The sequence below is a fragment of the Gossypium hirsutum genome, chromosome A13, assembly GCF_007990345.1.
Source record: "Gossypium hirsutum isolate 1008001.06 chromosome A13, Gossypium_hirsutum_v2.1, whole genome shotgun sequence".
NCBI lineage: Eukaryota > Viridiplantae > Streptophyta > Magnoliopsida > Malvales > Malvaceae > Gossypium > Gossypium hirsutum.
This window is the reverse complement of record NC_053436.1, coordinates 59971219-59991240: the sequence shown is the minus strand read 5'-3', so window position 1 is coordinate 59991240 and position 20022 is coordinate 59971219.

Below are 20022 nucleotides of genomic sequence, written 5' to 3'. Positions count from 1 at the left end.
GACCAATTCACTTGGCCATTCAAAAGTGCATCAAAACATACCATTTTTTTTAACACAAAACATATACCAAAATTCATTCATGATCACATCCATAACCAAGCCAAAATTGACTTGGCCACACAACCTGGCACACGCCCGTGTGTGCGACTATGTGATTTGCCCAGGCTCATTTCGAAATGGCATTCGAGCAACAAAGCTGAGACACATGCCGTGTCTCTGCCCGTATGGGCAAAAATTGGCCATTTAGAAGGCCATAATGCCACCCTATAAGGGTCTTCCCTACAAGCATCAAAATGAATTCATCTTGTACCAAATTTTTAACCAATTCACAACCAAAATTTAAAACATTCATGACATATCGTTATCATCAATTTCATGCTTATAATCCATAGCAAATCATGACATATCCTAAGCCAAAAATCATACCAAAATACATGATTCATAATCTCAATTTACCTCATTCACTCTTATGCTAACATATTACCAAATTCCAAAATAGGCACATACCAAAACTTACCAAATTGACCAATTCACATGGCCATTCAAAAGTGCATCAAAACATACCATTTTTTTAACACAAAACATATACCAAAATTCATTCATGATCACATCCATAACCAAGCCAAAATTGACTTGGCCACACGACCTGGCACACGCCCGTGTGTGAGACTATGTGATCTGCCCTGGCTCGTTTCGAAATGGGCTTCGAGCGAAAAAGCTGAAACATACGCCCGTGTCCCTACCCGTATGGGCAAAAATAGGCCATTTAGAAGGCCATAATGCCACCCTAAAAGGGTCCTCCCTACAAGCATCAAAACGAATTCATTTTATACAAAATTTTCAACCAATTCACAACCAAAACTTACAACATTCATGAAATATCATTATCATCAATTTCATGCTTATAATCCATAGCAAATCATGACATATCCTAAGCCAAAAATCATACCAAAATACAGGATTCATAATCTCAATTTACCTCATTCACTCTTAAGCTAACATATTACCAAATTCCAAAACAGGCACATACCAAAACTTACCAAATTGACCAATTCACTTGGCCATTCAAAAGTGCATCAAAACATATAATTTTTTTAACACAAAACATATACCAAAATTCATTCATGATCACATCCATAACCAAGCCAAAATTGACTTGGCCACACGACCTGGCACACGCCCGTGTGTGAGACTATGTGATCTGCCCTGGCTCATTTCGAAATGGGCTTCGAGCGAAAAAGCTGAAACATACGCCCGTGTCCCTGCCCGTATGGGCAAAAATAGGCCATTTAGAAGGCCATAATGCCACCCTAAAAGGGTCCTCCCTACAAGCATCAAAACGAATTCATTTTGTACAAAATTTTCAACCAATTCACAACCAAAACTTACAACATTCATGAAATATCATTATCATCAATTTCATGCTTATAATCCATAGCAAATCATGACATATCCTAAGCCAAAAATCATACCAAAATACAGGATTCATAATCTCAATTTACCTCATTCACTCTTAAGCTAACATATTACCAAATTCCAAAACAGGCACATACCAAAACTTACCAAATTGACCAATTCACTTGGCCATTCAAAAGTGCATCAAAACATATAATTTTTTTAACACAAAACATATACCAAAATTCATTCATGATCACATCCATAACCAAGCCAAAATTGACCTGGCACACGCCCGTGTGTACGACTATGTGATCTGCCCTGGCTCATTTCGAAATGGCATTCGAGCAACAAGCTGAGACACATGCCGTGTCTCTGCCCGTATGGGCAAAAATTGGCCATTTAGAAGGCCATAATGCCACCCTATAAGGGTCTTCCCTACAAGCATCAAATGAATTCATCTTGTACCAAATTTTAACCAATTCACAACCAAAATTAAAACATTCATGACATATCGTTATCATCAATTTCAGCTTATAATCCATAGCAACTCATGACATATCCTAAGCCAAAAATCATACCAAAATACATGATTCATAATCTCAATTTACCTCATTCACTCTTATGCTAACATATTACCAAATTCCAAAATAGGCACATACCAAAACTTACCAAATTGACCAATTCACATGGCCATTCAAAAGTGCATCAAAACATACCTTTTTTTAACACAAAACATATACCAAAATTCATTCATGATCACATCCATAACCAAGCCAAAATTGACTTGGCCACACGACCTGGCACACGCCCGTGTGTGAGACTATGTGATCTGCCCAGGCTCGTTTCGAAATGGCCTTCGAGCGACAAAGCTGAAACATACGCCCGTGTCCCTGCCCGTATGGACAAAAATAGGCCATTTAGAAGGCCATAATGCCACCCTAAAAGGGTCCTCCCTACAAGCATCAAAACGAATTCATTTTGTACCAAATTTTCAAACAATTCACAACCAAAACTTCCAACATTCATGACATATCATTATCATGAATTTCATGCTTATAATCCATAGCAAATCATGACATATCCTAAGCCAAAAATCATACCAAAATAAATGATTCATAAGCTCAATTTACCTCATTCACTCTTATGCTAACATATTACCAAATTACAAAATAGGCACATACCAAAACTTACCAAATTGACCAAGTCACTTGGCCATTCAAAAGTGCATCAAAACATACCATTTTTTTTGACACAAAACATATACCAAAATTCATTCATGATCACATCCATAACCAAGCCAAAATTGACTTGGCTACACGACCTAGCACACGCCCGTGTGTACGACTATGTGATCTGCCCAGGCTCATTTCGAAATGGGCTTCGAGAAACAAGGCTGAGACACACGCTCGCGTCCTGCCCTATGGGCAAAAATAGGCCATTGAGAAGGCCATAATGCCACCCTATAAGGGTCCTCCCTACAAGCATCAAAATGAATTCATTTTGTACCAAATTTTCAACCAATTCACAACCAAAACTTACAACATTCATGAAATATCATTATCATCAATTTCATGCTTATAATCCAAAGCAAATCATGACATATCCTAAGCCAAAAATCATACCAAAATACAGGATTCATAATCTCAATTTACCTCATTCACTCTTATGCTAACATATTACCAAATTCCAAAATAGGCACATACCAAAACTTACCAAATTGACCAATTCACATGGCCATTCAAAAGTGCATCAAAACATACCATTTTTTTAACACAAAACATATACCAAAATTCTTTCATGATCACATCCATAACCAAGCCAAAATTGACTTGGCCACACGACCTGGCACACGCCCGTGTGTAAGACTATGTGATCTGCCCTGGCTCGTTTCGAAATGGGCTTCGAGCGAAAAAGCTGAAACATACGCCCGTGTCCCTGCCCGTATGGGCAAAAATAGGCCATTTAGAAGGCCATAATGCCACCCTAAAAGGGTCCTCCCTACAAGCATCAAAACGAATTCATTTTGTACAAAATTTTCAACCAATTCACAACCAAAACTTACAACATTCATGAAATATCATTATCATCAATTTCATGCTTATAATCCATAGCAAATCATGACATATCCTAAGCCAAAAATCATACCAAAATACAGGATTCATAATCTCAATTTACCTCATTCACTCTTATGCTAACATATTACCAAATTCCAAAACAGGCACATACCAAAACTTACCAAATTGACCAATTCACTTGGCCATTCAAAAGTGCATCAAAACATATAATTTTTTTAACACAAAACATATACCAAAATTCATTCATGATCACATCCATAACCAAGCCAAAATTGACATGGCCACATGACCTGGCACACGCCCGTGTGTACGACTATGTGATCTGCCCTGGCTCATTTTGAAATGGCATTCGAGCAACAAAGCTGAGACACATGCCGTGTCTCTGCCCGTATGGGCAAAAATTGGCCATTTAGAAGGCCATAATGCCACCCTATAAGGGTCTTCGCTACAAGCATCAAAATGAATTCATCTTGTACCAAATTTTAACCAATTCACAACCAAAATTTAAAACATTCATGACATATCGTTATCATCAATTTCATGCTTATAATCCATAGCAACTCATGACATATCCTAAGCCAAAAATCATACCAAAATACATGATTCATAATCTCAATTTACCTCATTCACTCTTATGCTAACATATTACCAAATTCCAAAATAGGCACATACCAAAACTTACCAAATTGACCAATTCACATGGCCATTCAAAAGTGCATCAAAACATACCATTTTTTAACACAAAACATATACCAAAATTCATTCATGATCACATCCATAACCAAGCCAAAATTGACTTGGCCACACGACCTGGCACACGCCTGTGTGTGAGACTATGTGATCTGCCCTGGCTCGTTTCGAAATGGGCTTCGAGCGAAAAAGCTGAAACATACGCCCGTGTCCCTGCCCGTATGGGCAAAAATAGGCCATTTAGAAGGCCATAATGCCACCCTAAAAGGGTCCTCCCTACAAGCATCAAAATGAATTCATTTTGTACAAAATTTTCAACCAATTCACAACCAAAACTTACAACATTCATGAAATATCATTATCATCAATTTCATGCTTATAATCCATAGCAAATCATGACATATCCTAAGCCAAAAATCATACCAAAATACAGGATTCATAATCACAATTTACCTCATTCACTCTTAAGCTAACATATTACCAAATTCCAAAACAGGCACATACCAAAACTTACCAAATTGACCAATTCACTTGGCCATTCAAAAGTGCATCAAAACATATAAATTTTTTAACACAAAACATATACCAAAATTCATTCATGATCACATCCATAACCAAGCCAAAATTGACATGGCCACATGACCTGGCACACGCCCGTGTGTACGACTATGTGATCTGCCCTGGCTCATTTCGAAATGGCATTCGAGCAACAAAGCTGAGACACATGCCGTGTCTCTGCCCGTATGGGCAAAAATTGGCCATTTAGAAGGCCATAAAGCCACCCTATAAGGGTCTTCCCTACAAGCATCAAAATGAATTCATCTTGTACCAAATTTTTAACCAATTCACAACCAAAATTTAAAACATTCATGACATATCGTTATCATCAATTTCATGCTTATAATCCATAGCAACTCATGACATATCGTAAGCCAAAAATCATACCAAAATACATGATTCATAATCTCAATTTACCTCATTCACTCTTATGCTAACATATTACCAAATTCCAAAATAGGCACATACCAAAACTTACCAAATTGACCAATTCACATGGCCATACAAAAGTGCATCAAAACATACCATTTTTTAACACAAAACATATACCAAAATTCATTCATGATCACATCCATAACCAAGCCAAAATTGACTTGGCCACACGACCTGGCACACGCCCGTGTGTGAGACTATGTGATCTGCCCAGGCTCGTTTCGAAATGGCCTTCGAGCGACAAAGCTGAAACATACGCCCGTGTCCCTGCCCGTATGGACAAAAATAGGCCATTTAGCAGGCCATAATGCCACCTAAAAGGGTCCTCCCTACAAGCATCAAAACGAATTCATTTGTACCAAATTTTCAAACAATTCACAACCAAAACTTCCAACATTCATGACATATCATTATCATGAATTTCATGCTTATAATCCATAGCAAATCATGACATATCCTAAGCCAAAAATCATACCAAAATAAATGATTCATAAGCTCAATTTACCTCATGCACTCTTATGCTAACATATTACCAAATTACAAAATAGGCACATACCAAAACTTACCAAATTGACCAAGTCCCTTGGCCATTCAAAACTGCATCAAAACATACCATTTTTTTTTGACACAAAACATATACCAAAATTCATTCATGATCACATCCATAACCAAGCCAAAATTGACTTGGCTACACGACCTAGCACACGCACGTGTGTACGACTATGTGATCTGCCCAGGCTCATTTCGAAATGGGCTTCGAGCAACAAGGCTGAGACACACGCTCGCGTCCTTGCCCTTATGGGCAAAAATAGGCCATTTAGAAGGCCATAATGCCACCCTATAAGGGTCCTCCCTACAAGCATCAAAATGAATTCATTTTGTACCAAATTTTCAACCAATTCACAACCAAAACTTACAACATTCATGAAATATCATTATCATCAATTTCATGCTTATAATCCAAAGCAAATCATGACATATCCTAAGCCAAAAATCATACCAAAATACAGGATTCATAATCTCAATTTACCTCATTCACTCTTAAGCTAACATATTACCAAATTCCAAAATAGGCACATACCAAAACTTACCAAATTGACCAATTCACTTGGCCATTCAAAAGTGCATCAAAACATATCATTTTTTTTAACACAAAACATATACCAACATTCATTCATGATCACATCCATAACCAAGCCAAAATTGACTTGGCCACATGACCTGGCACACGCCCGTGTGTACGACTATGTGATCTGCCCAGGCTCATTTCGAAATGGCCTTCGAGCAACAAGGCTGAGACACACGCCCGTGTCCCTGCCCGTATGGGCAAAAATAGGCCATTTAGAAGGCCATAATGCCACCCTATAAGGGTCCTCCCTACAAGCATCAAAACGAATTCATCTTGTACCGAATTTTTAACCAATTCACAACCAAAACTTAAAACATTCATGACATATCGTTATCATCAATTTCATGCTTATAATCCATAGCAAATCATGACATATCCTAAGCCAAAAATCATACCAAAATACATGATTCATAATCTCAATTTACCTAATTCACTCTTATGCTAACATATTACCAAATTCCAAAATAGGCACATACCAAAACTTACCAAATTGACCAATTCACTTGGCCATTCAAAAGTGCATCAAAACATATCATTTTTTTAACACAAAACATATACCAAAATTCATTCATGATCACATCCATAACCAAACCAAAATTGACTTGGCCACATGACCTGGCACACGCCCGTGTGTACGACTATGTGATCTGCCCAGGCTCATTTCGAAATGGCCTTCGAGCAACAAGGCTGAGACACACGCCCGTGTCCCTGCCCGTATGGGCAAAAATAGGCCATTTAGAAGGCCATAATGCCACCCTATAAGGGTCCTCCCTATAAGCATCAAAACGAATTCATCTTGTACCGAATTTTTAACCAATTCACAACCAAAACTTAAAACATTCATGACATATCGTTATCATCAATTTCATGCTTATAATCCATAGCAAATCATGACATATCCTAAGCCAAAAATCATACCAAAATACATGATTCATAATCTCAATTTACCTAATTCACTCTTATGCTAACATATTACCAAATTCCAAAATAGGCACATACCAAAACTTACCAAATTGACCAATTCACTTGGCCATTCAAAAGTGCATCAAAACCTACCATTTTTTTAACACAAAACATATACCAAAATTCATTCATGGTCACATCCATAACCAAGCCAAAATTGACTTGGCCACACGACCTGGCACACGCCCGTATGTGCGACTAAGTGATCTAACCAGGCTCATTTCGAAATGGCTTTCGAGCAACAAGCTGAGATACACGCCCGTGTCCCTGCCCGTATGGGCAAAAATAGGCCATTTAGAAGGCCATAATGCCACCCTATAAGGGTCTTCCCTACAAGCATCAAAATGAATTCATCTTGTACCAAATTTTTAACCAATTCACAACCAAAATTTAAAACATTCATGACATATCGTTATCATCAATTTCATGCTTATAATCCATAGCAACTCCTGACATATCCTAAGCCAAAAATCATACCAAAATACATGATTCATAATCTCAATTTACCTCATTCACTCTTATGCTAACATATTACCAAATTCCAAAATAGGCACATACCAAAACTTACCAAATTGACCAATTCACTTGGCCATTCAAAAGTGCATCAAAACATACCATTTTTTAACACAAAACATATACCAAAATTCATTCATGATCACATCCATAACCAAGCCAAAATTGACTTGGCCACATGACCTGGCACACGCCCGTGTGTACGACTATGTGATCTGCCCAGGCTCATTTCGAAATGGCCTTCGAGCAACAAGGCTGAGACACACGCCCGTGTCCCTGCCCGTATGGGCAAAAATTGGCCATTTAGAAGGCCATAATGCCACCCTATAAGGGTCCTCCCTACAAGCATCAAAACGAATTCATCTTGTACCGAATTTTAACCAATTCACAACCAAAACTTAAAACATTCATGACATATCGTTATCATAAATTTCATGCTTATAATCCATAGCAAATCTTAACATATCCTAAGCCAAAAATCATACCAAAATACATGATTCATAATCTCAATTTACCTAATTCACTCTTATGCTAACATATTACCAAATTTCAAAATAAGCACATACCAAAACTTACCAAATTGACCAATTCACTTGGCCATTCAAAAGTGCATCAAAACATAACACTTTCTTTAACACAAAACATATACCAAAATTCATTCATGATCACATCCATAACCAAGATAAAAATTAACTTGGCCACACGACCTGGCACACGCCTGTATGTGCGACTATGTCATCTGACCAGGCTCATTTCGAAATGGCTTTCGAGCAACAAGGCTAAGATACACGCCCGTGTCCCTGCCCGTATGGGCAAAAATAGGCCATTTAGAAGGCCTAAATGCCACCCTATAAGGGTCCTCCCTACAAGCATCAAAACGAATTCATTTTGTACCAAATTTTCAACCAATTCAGAACCAAAACTTACAACATTCATGACATATCGTTATCATCAATTTTTAACCAATTCACAACCAAAACTTAAAACGTTCATGACATATCGTTATCATAAATTTCATGCTTATAATCCATAGCAAATCTTGACTTATCCTAAGCCAAAAATCATACCAAAATACATGATTCATAATCTCAATTTACCTCATTCACTCTTATGCTAACATATTACAAAATTCCAAAATAGGCACATACCAAAACATACCAAATTGACCAATTCACTTGGCCATACAAAAGTGCATCAAAACCTACCATTTTTTTTAACACAAAACATATACCAAAATTCATTCATGGTCACATCCATAACCAAGCCAAAATTGACATGGCCACACGACCTGGCACACGCCCGTATGTGCGACTATGTGATCTGACCAGGCTCATTTCAAAATGGCTTTCGAGCATCAAGCTGAGATACACGCCCGTGTCCCTGCCCGTATGGGTAAAAATAGGCCATTTAGAAGGCCATAGTGCCACCCTATAAGGGTCTTCCCTACAAGCATCAAAACGAATTCATTTTGTACCAAATTTTCAACCAATTCACAACCAAAACTTACAACATTCATGAAATATCATTATCATCAATTTCATGCTTATAATCCATAGCAAATCATGACATATCCTAAGCCAAAAATCATACCAAAATATAGGATTCATAATCTCAATTTACCTCATTCACTCTTATGCTAACATATTACCAAATTCCAAAATAGGCACATACCAAAACTTACCAAATTGACCAATTCACTTGGCCATTCAAAAGTGCATCAAAACCTACCATTTTTTTTAACACAAAACATATACCAAAATTCATTCATGGTCACATCCATAACCAAGCCAAAATTGACATGGCCACACGACCTGGCACACGCCCGTACTTACGACTATGTGATCTGACCAGGCTCATTTCAAATTGCTTTCGAGCAACAAGCTGAGATACACGCCCGTGTCCCTGCCCGTGTGGGCAAAAATAGGCCATTTAGAAGGCCATAGTGCCACCCTATAAGGGTCTTCCCTACAAGCATCAAAACGAATTCATTTTGTACCAAATTTTCAACCAATTCACAACAAAACTTACAACATTCATGACATATCGTTATCATCAATTTCATGCTTATAATCCATAGCAAATCTGACAGATCCTAAGCCAAAAATCATACTAAAATACAGGATTCATAATCTCAATTTACCTCATTCACTCTTAAGCTAACATATTACCAAATTCCAAAATAGGCACATACCAAAACTTACCAAATTGACCAATTCACTTGGCCATTCAAAAGTGCATCAAAACATACCATTTTTAACACAAAACATATACCAAAATTCATTCATGATCACATCCATAACCAAGCCAAAATTGACTTGGCCACATGACCTGGCACACGCCCGTGTGTACGACTATGTGATCTGCCCAGGCTCATTTCGAAATGGCCTTCGAGCAACAAGGCTGAGACACACGCCCGTGTCCCTGCCCGTATGGGCAAAAATAGGCCATTTAGGAGGCCATAATGTCACCCTATAAGGGTCCTCCCTACAAGCATCAAAACGAATTCATCTTGTACCAAATTTTTAACCAATTCACAACCAAAACTTAAAACATTCACGACATATTGTTATCATCTATTTCATGCTTATAATCCATAGCAAATCATGACATATCCTAAGCCAAAAATCATACCAAAATACATGATTCATAATCGCAATTTACCTAATTCACTCTTAAGCTAACATATTACCAAATTCCAAAATAGGCACATACCAAAACTTACCAAATTGACCAATTCACTTGGCCATTCAAAAGTGCATCAAAACCTACCATTTTTTTAACACAAAACATATACCAAAATTCATTCATGGTCACATCCATAACCAAGCCAAAATTGACTTGGCCACACGACCTGGCACACGCCCGTATGTGCGACTAAGTGATCTGACCAGGCTCATTTCGAAATGGCTTTCGAGCAACAAGCTGAGATACACGCCCGTGTCCCTGCCCGTATGGGCAAAAATAGGCCATTTAGAAGGCCATAATGCCACCCTGAAGGGTCTTCCCTACTAGCATCAAAACGAATTCATTTTGTACCAAATTTTCAACCAATTCACAACCAAAACTTACAACATTCATGAAATATCATTATCATCAATTTCATGCTTATAATCCATAGCAAATCATGACATATCCTAAGCTAAAAATCATACCAAAATACAGGATTCATAATCTCAATTTACCTCATTCACTCTTAAGCTAACATATTACCAAATTCCAAAATAGGCACATACCAAAACTTACCAAATTGACCAATTCACTTGGCCATTCAAAAGTGCATCAAAACACACCATTTTTTTAACACAAAACATAAACCAAAATTCATTCACGATCACATCCATAACCAAGCCAAAATTGACTTGGCCACATGACCTGGCACACGCCCGTGTGTACGACTATGTGATCTGCCCAGGCTCATTTCGAAATGGCCTTCGAGCAACAAGGCTGAGACACACGCCCGTGTCCCTGCCCGTATGGGCAAAAATTGGCCATTTAGAAGGCCATAATGCCACCCTATAAGGGTCCTCCCCACAGGCATCAAAACAAATTCATCTTGTACCACATTTTAACCAATTCACAACCAAAACTTAAAACGTTCATGACATATCGTTATCATAAATTTCATGCTTATAATCCATAGCAAATCATGACATATCCTAAGCCAAAAATCATACCAAAATACATCATTCATAATCTCAATTTACCTAATTCACTCTTATGCTAACATATTACCAAATTCCAAAATAAGCACATACCAAAACTTACCAAATTGACCAATTCACTTGGCCATTCAAAAGTGCATCAAAACATACCATTTTCTTTAACACAAAACATATACCAAAATTCATTCATGATCACATCCATAACCAAGCCAAAATTGACTTGGCCACACGACCTGGCACACGCCTGTATGTACGACTATGTCATCTGACCAGGCTCATTTCGAAATGGCTTTCGAGCAACAAGGCTGAGATACACGCCCGTGTCCCTGCCCGTATGGGCAAAAATAGGCCATTTAGAAGGCCATAATGCCACCCTATAAGGGTCCTCCCTACAAGCATCAAAACGAATTCATTTTGTACCAAATTTTCAACCAATTCAGAACCAAAACTTACAACATTCATGACATATCGTTATCATCAATTTCATGCTTATAATCCATAGCAAATCATGACATATCCTAAGCCAAAAATCATACCAAAATACAGGATTCATAATCTCAATTTACCTAATTCACTCTTAAGCTAACATATTACCAAATTCCAAAATAGGCACATACCAAAACTTACCAAATTGACCAATTCACTTGGCCATTCAAAAGTGCATCAAAACCTACCATTTTTTTCAACACAAAACGTATACCAAAATTCATTCATGGTCACATCCATAACCAAGCCAAAATTGACATGGCCACACGACCTGGCACACGCCCGTACGTACGACTATGTGATCTAACCAGGCTCATTTCGAAATTGCTTTCGAGCAACAAGCTGAGATACACGCCCGTGTCCCTGCCCGTGTGGGCAAAAATAGGCCATTTAGAAGGCCATAGTGCCACCCTATAAGGGTCTTCCCTACAAGCATCAAAACGAATTCATTTTGTACCAAATTTTCAACCAATTCACAACAAAAACTTACAACATTCATGACATATCGTTATCATCAATTTCTTGCTTATAATCCATAGCAAATCTTGACAGATCCTAAGCCAAAAATCATACTAAAATACAGGATTCATAATCTCAATTTACCTCATTCACTCTTAAGCTAACATATTACCAAATTCCAAAATAGGCACATACCAAAACTTACCAAATTGACCAATTCACTTGGCCATTCAAAAGTGCATCAAAACATACCATTTTTAACACAAAACATATACCAAAATTCATTCATGATCACATCCATAACCAAGCCAAAATTGACTTGGCCACATGACCTGGCACACGCCCGTGTGTACGACTATGTGATCTGCCCAGGCTCATTTCGAAATGGCCTTCGAGCAACAAGGCTGAGACACACGCCCGTGTCCCTGCCCGTATGGGCAAAAATTGGCCATTTAGAAGGCCATAATGCCACCCTATAAGGGTCCTCCCTACAGGCATCAAAACAAATTCATCTTGTACCACATTTTTAACCAATTCACAACCAAAACTTAAAACGTTCATGACATATCGTTCTCATAAATTTCATGCTTATAATCCATAGCAAATCATGGCATATCCTAAGCCAAAAATCATACCAAAATACATCATTCATAATCTCAATTTACCTAATTCACTCTTATGCTAACATATTACCAAATTCCAAAATAAGCACATACCAAAACTTACCAAATTGACCAATTCACTTGGCCATTCAAAAGTGCATCAAAACATACCATTTTCTTTAACACAAAACATATACCAAAATTCATTCATGATCACATCCATAACCAATCCAAAATTGACATGGCCACACGACCTGGCACACGCCTGTATGTGCGACTATGTCATCTGACCAGGCTCATTTCGAAATGGCTTTCGAGCAACAAGGCTGAGATACACGCCCGTGTCCCTACCCGTATGGGCAAAAATAGGCCATTTAGAAGGCCATAATGCCACCCTATAAGGGTCCTCCCTACAAGCATCAAAACGAATTCATTTTGTACCAAATTTTCAACCAATTCAGAACCAAAACTTACAACATTCATGACATATCGTTATCATCAATTTCATGCCTTATAATCCATAGCAAATCATGACATATCCTAAGCCAAAAATCATACCAAAATACATGATTCATAATCTCAATTTACCTCATTCACTCTTATGCTAACATATTACCAAATTCCAAAATAGGCACATACCAAAACTTACCAAATTGACCAATTCACTTGGCCATACAAAAGTTCATCAAAACCTACCATTTTTTTAACACAAAACATATACCAAAATTCATTCATGGTCACATCCATAACCAAGCCAAAATTGACTTGGCCACACGACCTGGCACACGCCCGTATGTGCGACTATGTGATCTGACCAGGCTCATTTCGAAATGGCTTCCGAGCAACAAGGCTGAGACACACGCCCGTGTCCCTGCCCGTATGGGAAAAAGTAGGCCATTTAGAAGGCCATAGTGCCACCCTATAAGGGTCTTCCCTACAAGCATCAAAACGAATTCATTTTGTACCAAATTTTCAACCAATTCACAACCAAAACTTACAACATTCATGAAATATCATTATCATCAATTTCATGCTTATAATCCATAGCAAATCATGACATATCCTAAGCCAAAAATCATACCAAAATACAGGATTCATAATCTCAATTTACCTCATTCACTCTTATGCTAACATATTACCAAATTCCAAAATAGGCACATACCAAAACTTACCAAATTGACCAATTCACTTGGCCATTCAAAAGTGCATCAATACCTACCATTTTTTTTAACACAAAACGTATACCAAAATTCATTCATGGTAACATCCATAACCAAGCCAAAATTGACATGGCCACACGACCTGGCACACGCCCGTATGTACGACTATGTGATCTGACCAGGCTCATTTCGAAATTGCTTTCGAGCAACAAGCTGAGATACACGCCCGTGTCCCTGCCCGTATGGGCAAAAATAGGCCATTTAGAAGGCCATAGTGCCACCCTATAAGGGTCTTCCCTACAAGCATCAAAACGAATTCATTTTGTACCAAATTTTCAACCAATTCACAACAAAAACTTACAACATTCATGACATATCGTTATCATCAATTTCTTGCTTATAATCCATAGCAAATCATGACATATCCTAAGCCAAAAATCATACCAAAATACAGGATTCAAAATCTCAATTTACCTCATTCACTCTTAAGCTAACATATTACCAAATTTCAAAATAGGCACATACCAAAACTTACCAAATTGACCAATTCACTTGGCCATTCAAAAGTGCATCAAAACATACCATTTTTAACACAAAACATATACCAAAATTCATTCATGATCACATCCATAACCAAGCCAAAATTGACTTGGCCACATGACCTGGCACACGCCCGTGTGTACGACTATGTGATCTGCCCAGGCTCATTTCGAAATGGCCTTCGAGCAACAAGGCTGAGACACACGCCCGTGTCCCTGCCCGTATGGGCAAAAATAGGCCATTTAGAAGGCCATAATGTCACCCTATAAGGGTCCTCCCTACTAGCATCAAAACGAATTCATCTTGTACCAAATTTTAACCAATTCACAACCAAAACTTAAAACATTCACGACATATCGTTATCATCTATTTCATGCTAAGAATCCATAGCAAATCATGACATATCCTAAGCCAAAAATCATACCAAAATACATGATTCATAATCTCAATTTACCTAATTCACTCTTAAGCTAACATATTACCAAATTCCAAAATAGGCACATACCAAAACGTACCAAATTGACCAATTCACTTGGCCATTCAAAAGTGCATCACAACATACCATTTTTTTAACACAAAACATATACCAAAATTCATTCATGATCACATCCATAACCAAGCCAAAATTGACTTGGCCACATGACCTGGCACACGCCCGTGTGTACGACTATGTGATCTGCCCAGGCTCATTTCGAAATGGCTTTCGAGCAACAAGGCTGAGACACACGCCCGTGTCCCTGCCCGTATGGGCAGAAATAGGCCATTTAGAAGGACATAATGCAACCCTATAAGGGTCCTCCCAACAAGCATCAAAACGAATTCATCTTGTACCAAATTTTAACCAATTCACAACCAAAACTTAAAACATTCATGACATATCGTTATTATCAATTTCATGCTTATAATCCATAGCAAATCATGACATATCCTAAGCCAAAAATCATACTAAAATACATGATTCATAATCTCAATTTACCTAATTCACTCTTATGCTAACATATTACCAAATTCCAAAATAGGCACATACCAAAACTTACCAAATTGACCAATTCACTTGGCCATTCAAAAGTGCATCAAAACCTACCATTTTTTTTAACACAAAACATATACCAAAATTCATTCATGGTCACATCCATAACCAAGCCAAAATTGACTTGGCCACACGACCTGGCACACGCCCGTATGTGCGACTATGTGATCTGACCAGGCTCATTTCGAAATGGCTTCCGAGCAACAAGGCTGAGACACACGCCCGTGTCCCTGCCCGTATGGGAAAAAGTAGGCCATTTAGAAGGCCATAGTGCCACCCTATAAGGGTCTTCCCTACAAGCATCAAAACGAATTCATTTTGTACCAAATTTTCAACCAATTCACAACCAAAACTTACAACATTCATGAAATATCATTATCATCAATTTCATGCTTATAATCCATAGCAAATCATGACATATCCTAAGCCAAAAATCATACCAAAATACAGGATTCATAATCTCAATTTACCTCATTCACTCTTATGCTAACATATTACCAAATTCCAAAATAGGCACATACCAAAACTTACCAAATTGACCAATTCACTTGGCCATTCAAAAGTGCATCAATACCTACCATTTTTTTTAACACAAAACGTATACCAAAATTCATTCATGGTAACATCCATAACCAAGCCAAAATTGACATGGCCACACGACCTGGCACACGCCCGTATGTACGACTATGTGATCTGACCAGGCTCATTTCGAAATTGCTTTCGAGCAACAAGCTGAGATACACGCCCGTGTCCCTGCCCGTATGGGCAAAAATAGGCCATTTAGAAGGCCATAGTGCCACCCTATAAGGGTCTTCCCTACAAGCATCAAAACGAATTCATTTTGTACCAAATTTTCAACCAATTCACAACAAAAACTTACAACATTCATGACATATCGTTATCATCAATTTCTTGCTTATAATCCATAGCAAATCATGACATATCCTAAGCCAAAAATCATACCAAAATACAGGATTCAAAATCTCAATTTACCTCATTCACTCTTAAGCTAACATATTACCAAATTCCAAAATAGGCACATACCAAAACTTACCAAATTGACCAATTCACTTGGCCATTCAAAAGTGCATCAAAACATACCATTTTTAACACAAAACATATACCAAAATTCATTCATGATCACATCCATAACCAAGCCAAAATTGACTTGGCCACATGACCTGGCACACGCCCGTGTGTACGACTATGTGATCTGCCCAGGCTCATTTCGAAATGGCCTTCGAGCAACAAGGCTGAGACACACGCCCGTGTCCCTGCCCGTATGGGCAAAAATAGGCCATTTAGAAGGCCATAATGTCACCCTATAAGGGTCCTCCCTACTAGCATCAAAACGAATTCATCTTGTACCAAATTTTTAACCAATTCACAACCAAAACTTAAAACATTCACGACATATCGTTATCATCTATTTCATGCTAAGAATCCATAGCAAATCATGACATATCCTAAGCCAAAAATCATACCAAAATACATGATTCATAATCTCAATTTACCTAATTCACTCTTAAGCTAACATATTACCAAATTCCAAAATAGGCACATACCAAAACGTACCAAATTGACCAATTCACTTGGCCATTCAAAAGTGCATCACAACATACCATTTTTTTAACACAAAACATATACCAAAATTCATTCATGATCACATCCATAACCAAGCCAAAATTGACTTGGCCACATGACCTGGCACACGCCCGTGTGTACGACTATGTGATCTGCCCAGGCTCATTTCGAAATGGCCTTCGAGCAACAAGGCTGAGACACACGCCCGTGTCCCTGCCCGTATGGGCAGAAATAGGCCATTTAGAAGGACATAATGCAACCCTATAAGGGTCCTCCCAACAAGCATCAAAACGAATTCATCTTGTACCAAATTTTTAACCAATTCACAACCAAAACTTAAAACATTCATGACATATCGTTATTATCAATTTCATGCTTATAATCCATAGCAAATCATGACATATCCTAAGCCAAAAATCATACTAAAATACATGATTCATAATCTCAATTTACCTAATTCACTCTTATGCTAACATATTACCAAATTCCAAAATAGGCACATACCAAAACTTACCAAATTGACCAATTCACTTGGCCATTCAAAAGTGCATCAAAACCTACCATTTTTTTAACTCAAAACATATACCAAAATTCATTCATGATCACATCCATAACCAAGCAAAAATAGACTTGGCCACACAACCTGGCACACGCCCGTGTGTGCGACTATGTGATCTGCCTAGGCTCATTTCGAAATGGCCGTCGAGCAACAATGCTAAGACACACGCACGTGTCCCTGCCCGTATGGTCAAAAATAGGCCATCTAGAAGGCAATAATGCCACCCTATAAGGGTCTTCCCTACAAGCATCAAAACGAATTCATTTTGTACCAAATTTTGAACCAATTCAGAACCAAAACTTACAACATTCATGACCTATCGTTATCATCAATTTCATGCCTTATAATCCATAGCAAATCATGACATATCCTAAGCCAAAAATCATACCAAAATACATGATTCATAATCTCAATTTACCTCATTCACTCTTATGCTTACATATTACCAAATTCCAAAATAGGCACATACCAAAACTTACCAAATTGACCAATTCACTTGGCCATTCAAAAGTGCATCAAAACCTACCGTTTTTTTAACACAAAACATATACCAAAATTCATTCATGGTCACATCCATAACCAAGCCAAAATTGACATGGCCACACGACCTGGCACACGCCCATATGTGCGACTATGTGATCTGACCAGGCTCATTTCGAAATGGCTTTCGAGCAACAAGCTGAGATACACGCCCGTGTCCCTGCCCGTATGGGCAAAAATAGGCCATTTAGAAGGCCATAATCCCACCCTATAAGGGTCTTCCCTACAAGCGTCAAAACGAATTCATTTTGTACCAAATTTTCAACCAATTCACAACCAAAACTTACAACATTCATGAAATATCATTATCATCAATTTCATGCTTATAATCCATAGCAAATCATGACATATCCTAAGCCAAAAATCATACCAAAATACAGGATTCATAATCTGAATTTACCTCATTCACCCTTAAGCTAACATATTACCAAATTCCAAAATAGGCACATACCAAAACTTACCAAATTGACCAATTCACTTGGCCATTCAAAAGTGCATCAAAACCTACCATTTTTTTAACACAAAACATATACCAAAATTCATTCATGGTCACATCCATAACCAAGCCAAAATTGACTTGGCCACACGACCTGGCACACGCCCGTATGTGCGACTATGTGATCTGACCAGGATCATTTCGAAATGGCTTTCGAGCAACAAGCTGAGATACACGCCTGTGTCCCTGCCCGTATGGGCAAAAATAGGCCATTTAGAAGGCCATAATGCCACCCTAGAAGGGTCTTCCCTACAAGCTTCAAAACGAATTCATTTTGTACCAAATTTTCAACCAATTCACAACCAAAACTTACAACATTCATGAAATATCATTATCATCAATTTCATGCTTATAATCCATAGCAAATCATGACATATCCTAAGCCAAAAATCATACCAAAATACAGGATTCATAATCTCAATTTACCTCATTCACTCTTAAGCTAACATATTACCAAATTCCAAAATAGGCACACACCAAAACTTACCAAATTGACCAATTCACTTGGCCATTCAAAAGTGCATCAAAACATACCATTTTTTTAACACAAAACATATACCAAAATTCATTCACGATCACATCCATAACCAAGCCAAAATTGACTTGGCCACATGACCTGGCACACGCCCGTGTGTACGACTATGTGATCTGCCCAGGCTCATTTCGAAATGGCCTTCGAGCAACAAGGCTGAGACACACGCCCGTGTCCCTGCCCGTATGGGCAAAAACAGGCCATTTAGAAGGCCATAATGCCACCCTATAAGGGTCCTCCCTACAAGCATCAAAACAAATTCATTTTGTACCAAATTTTCAACCAATTCACAACCAAAACTTACAACATTCATGAAATATCATTATCATCAATTTCATGCTTATAGTCCATAGCAAATCATGACATATCCTAAGCCAAAAATCATACCAAAATACATGATTCATAATCTCAATTTACCTCATTCACTCTTATGCTAACATATTACCAAATTCCAAAATAGGCACATACCAAAACTTACCAAATTGACCAATTCACTTGGCCATTCAAAAGTGCATCAAAACATACCATTTTTTTTGACATTAAACATATACCAAAATTCATTCATGATCACATCAATGACCAAGCCAAAATTGACTTGGCCACACGACCTGGCA